Consider the following 5,034-nt stretch of genomic DNA (forward strand, 5'->3'; position numbering starts at 1 on the left):
AAGAGCATGAGCCTGCTGTTATAATGACCGACTGGTCAACAAGACACTCTGATGCATGTCTTGACAACTCTTGAATTTCACCTGTTTTGCCCAAACATGAATCAGTTCATCTACCCTATCGAGACCAACGATGATGGAGGCTATCCATCTAGGTGGTGAAAGATGCACAAATAGTTGCATGTCAATAGTTGTTGGCTTCAAAAGAAGGCAATTCCGTTCTTGATCACTGTCGCAAGAGTATCTTTCTTTTGCTGACATGAGACATACTGCATTTGTTGCAAAGTGAAAACCAACATGTATATGGTTATTCCCATTACCTCTCAATCCTACATTTATGTTAGCGTGCACACCGGTCCCTACTATTGTTGAAAGAGGCTATCACGACAACTATAACTCAACATCTGAAAGATCATGTTTCTCTTAAGAAAACTAGCTAGAGGGTTGTGACTTGCGAGCTAGTCTAGGAACTCGCAGTCTTTTATGCTCAACCTATTCATTGTTTCTTGCTATTCGATCCTACAAATATTAAGTTGCTCTACAATGTCCTGTGTTTTAGTCCCTTATGTTGAGCAGTATATATAAGTACTTTATTTGTTACTGAGAAAGAAGCAGCCTCTCAGACATCCAATATGGAATAGATATAATATATTATGTTCATGTAAAAAGAGAAACTTAAAGTAACCAGAAAGATTATTGTTTCCTGTACTGTTTCGGAAAACAAAAACGAGGAAAGGATATATCAGATTTGCTAGAAAACTTTAGCAAGTTTTTTGCCCCTCAAATTTGTGACCATCGGATCGCCTCGAGATTTGTGCATGAATAGAAAAAAATGCTAGAAAGAAATTTTCACACATGTCACGCATAAGATCCCAGCTTTATCTAACCAAACTATTGTTGAATCCAAGTTTTAATAAGTTATATTATAGTTACAGTTCAGTTATAGTGCAGCTACAGTGTAGTTACAATGTTGTTACAGTGTTATTACACTTCAGTTATATTATAGTTACATTTGAAAGTTTTTGTCCAAAAAAAACATACGACAGTATTTTAGATACTCCGGAGGATATTTCAAAGTTTGTAGTAGAGTGCTTGTAACATCCTAAAAATCCCTAACAATAAAAATCACTAAAATTTCGAACTTCTAAAAACTTTTGCATCATGCTGGAGTTATTCGTTTCTCTGTTGCCAAATGTATTGCTTAAATTAAATAATATGTGAAGACAAATATGTTGATATGGAAAGACAAATACTAAAACCTTAAATATGGGAAAATAGAAATATATGATGGAATTAGAATATTAATAATTAACATAGGGTGCAATAAATCACAAAACTGGAAGTGTTGAAATATAGGTAAATACCTAAAAGAAATATAGAGGTTGAATCATCTAAAAATTATTCACACAAAATGTCAAGGATAGCCCTAATTGTGATTTTTCTCGGGTCGGCACTGTTCATTCCGTGCCTAACCCGACCGAACACCCGACGCCGCCCTCTCCAACTGCTGTCGTGCCGCGCGCCTGCCATCCGACTCGTCCGCCGCACTGGTCGTACCCGTGCGCCGCACTGCGTCGCGCCACGCCGCGTGGGCCCGCCGCCGACCGAGCCGCCGAAAACCCGCACCAAAGCTGTGCTACCACGAGAGCCCACGTCATCCCATCCCCTCGCGAGTCGCCTTCGAGATTGAGGGATAACGGCCGCCACGACACCCCCGCGTCACCCTAGGGCGTAGCCCTGCACCTCCCTAACGCGGCCGTTACCACTGGCCGTCACCGTCGCTCTTGTCGCCATCGTATCACCGTCGCGTCGCCATCCCGTCGCCCCCGGTTGCGACTGCTGGGTAATGCGGTGCCTTATCTCACAGCTAGCGACCCCCTCTCCTGCGACCCTATCGGATAGTAATGATGCCGCGCCAGTGCATTGAACCGAAACCTGGGAGAGATCGAAACGAGGCTGCGTCATCGATTAAATCACCCTCCCTCTCGCTGTTATAAGCTCTCCTCTAGCTCGTCCTCATCCAAAATCAACCTCCCATTTACTTCCCTTTCCCCTAAAACTCTTGCTCCACCAAAGGAAATTGAGATCGCGTCGCCGTCGGGTGTCGAACACCTGGTGAGCGAGGGGTTGCACCGCTGCCGCAGGGCCTCTCGCCCGGTGTGGGTGGCGGGATGTGGAGAGGAGGTGCTCGTGTTGCCATTGCTGCTGTTGGAGGGAGTCGGGAGCTGCTGAACAAGGAAAACCGGGCGTCGAACATCTGCGACCATCGCCGACCGCCGGCTGCCCCTTTTTCGACCACACCGCACCACGCGCCATCAAACTTCGCCGTTCCGCCACTCCGTGGTAAGCCCTCCCGCCTGTAGTAGTGCCTGGACACCTAGAAGCCAGCGGCCCCCTCGATTTGGGGTGTGCGCCGCTGTAGCCGTGCCGACTCCGGTCACCACCGCGCCATGGCCGAGCTCACCGTGGAGGGACCTCGTTCCAATATAGCGTAGGCTAGGTTTTTGCTTCTACATGCTCTATGTGAACCCTAGATGGATAAATTGAGATCGCCTGCACTTGAATCGGTCCCCATTGTGCCGCCGCTGTTTTTGGGATCTCGGTGCCGCCGCGCGCCGTTGCGCCGCGCTTCGCTGCCGCCGCAGGCGGGCATCCGGTGGTGCGCCGTCGCTCGCCCCACCGCATGCCGAGCTGTCCCACCTCAGGCCGTCGCGCCACATGGGCGCCGCTCCTCTGCTCCATCGCGAGTGAGAGGAAGAAGACGATGGGGGAGGGAGAGAGAACGAGAGAGAGAGATTATGACATGTGGACCCCACTTCATTAGTGCACAGTGTTCCTTAACTAATGGTATTATTATGAATCAATGACATGTGGGCCCGGATGCTTAGAAATCTAATTAAGTGAGGTTTTATGTGTACGTCTCAATGACATGCGGGTCCCACCGGGGATTATAGAGCCGGCTTAACCTTTGTTTACAAGGGGTCGGACCCACCTGTCAGTGATACATTGCATTTCGTTTAGTAAAATAAAACTGAGAATAGAAATAGGAGAATGGCCCACATGTCAGCCTCTGTGGCTTATGGATTTGTGTTAGGAATAAAAATAAATGAATTAGGAACAGTAACTTTTCACAATTTCCCGAATTAATTCAAATTTGAATCTTTGAACCCTCATAACTCACTCATTTTAACTCGGATTTGAATGAAACTTGAACCTAAATTCATCTAAAATCAAGATCTATCTGATGGGACCACTTTCTCAATTTACTTTGTACTGTTTGAATTTTATTGATTTTATTTGAATTCTAATTGAACTCAAATCCGATCTTTCGCACGCAAATTTAGATATCCGAGGGAATTGTTGAGTCGATTGAGGAGCAGGGACAGCAAGACTGTGATCCAGGAAGGTCATCACTAATCTTTGAGCATATTGAACCTATTGCGAAAATTATGTTGATTTAAATAAAATTTTCATTCTATGGATGAATATGGATAACCTACTTGTCATATGCCATGCCTTTGATATTGATGATCCATGCAATCCTTGTAGTCCATAATATCGTGTGTCTTTACTCAATACTTGATAAATGCTTAGCCATGCTACTTTGCCATCATGCATGTTCATATTTATCAAAATGCTTTATGCTCGGGCAACTATCTTTGGGAAGGTAGTTGAGATGCGGCATGTGGAGACATGAGCGCCACATAGCCATGATGTTGATGAGATGATTTGTGCAAGAAAATTAAACTAAACAAATGGTTTCGACTGGGGCGGCTAGATGACTTGGGTGGAGTCCGGTAAAGGGTAGTGCCGTCCCTGGTCAATTAAGAACCGAGCCGTGAGGTTAAGCATGAAACGATCCCAGTACAACCGTACTTGTCGTGTGGGTATACACCAAGCGGAGTAAATAGCCGAGCGGAGGCGGTACCCAAGTCGTAGTGGATTTCTTAATGTCTATGGGAGGCAAGGGCCTACGGTGCAGCCATTGGAAGGACCGCAAGGGGCGGGTGCCTATGGTGGTGTCGCCATCGGTAGAACTGCCATGTGCGAACCTAAACTTAACTATAACTTAATGAATGTGTGAGTCTTTCCTCCTCGGGAGCGCCAGAACTCCTCTCACTACTAGAAACCTTGGACGTCTAGAGTGCATGAGGACTAAAGTTCATGGAGCGGGTACTGCCAAAGTAAGGTTGTTGAAAGGCTTTGCCGTGGCAAGTCTGTTTCGTTGGGACGTAGGATCATGTGTTGGGCAAGTCACGGAGTACGGGTAAAGTGTACATCCACTGCAGTGTGAGTAAACCAATCTATTCGAATAGCCGTGCTCGCGGTTATTGAGCACCGGGACATGTATTGCAATTGGCTAGACTCTAATTTCTTAAATCTGATTGGGAGGGGATATGCATGATGATTTTGTGCTGGTGGATTAACTTTTCGTGAGGCGAGAAGGGGTAAACCCCAGAAAACCATGACGGCCAGTAATGGGAAACCATCTTAGGGAAAACAATGGATGGTGAACAGAACTGTTGCTGTGTAATAAACACTGGAATTAAAACTTGACTAGTCTATGCTAGGTCTTATTAGGCTTGTGAAAAGATTTGTGAAACTAGCTTTACGCAAATAAACCAACAGCTATACTTTGAATACCTCTATCATATGCTTTGTTGTTGTGGTGGCTTGCAGAATACGGTTGGTACTCACTCTTGCTGTTAAAAATTTTAATCAGTGGATGGCAATGAAGTCGAGGAGGATCCCTATGCTTATCTTTAGGAGGATGCAGAGGATGACGGCGCTCTGTAGGTCTTAGTTACGGTCGTTGCCTGTGGCAATGACATGGCCGCTGCCTTATCTATTTCTGCTTTGGCATGTATTCCGGACCGTTCGGTCCTATGTTCTAGTCAATGCCTGCGGGCCTATGATGTAATAATTTATGCTAGACAATCTTTGTATGTGTACTTGGTATTTCAGCAATGTAACATGAGTGATTCCTGTTATAAAAATGGGGGACGACAGTGCTATGCCACGATATTCATGGGATCC

General features: G+C 45.6%; 1 long non-coding RNA gene across 1 annotated transcript; it reads left to right on the top strand.

The window, feature by feature from the left end:
• Positions 1-1,888: 1,888 nt before the first annotated feature.
• On the top strand, positions 1,889-5,022 carry LOC9267311 (uncharacterized). Its single transcript, XR_001541952.3, has 3 exons — positions 1,889-2,340; positions 3,342-3,403; positions 4,721-5,022. It is a non-coding gene; the product is annotated as an uncharacterized lncRNA (long non-coding RNA).
• The last annotated feature ends 12 nt before the right edge of the window (positions 5,023-5,034 follow it).

Source organism: Oryza sativa, chromosome 12 (genome assembly GCF_034140825.1).
Source record: "Oryza sativa Japonica Group chromosome 12, ASM3414082v1".
In the NCBI taxonomy this organism is placed as follows: Eukaryota; Viridiplantae; Streptophyta; class Magnoliopsida; order Poales; family Poaceae; genus Oryza; species Oryza sativa.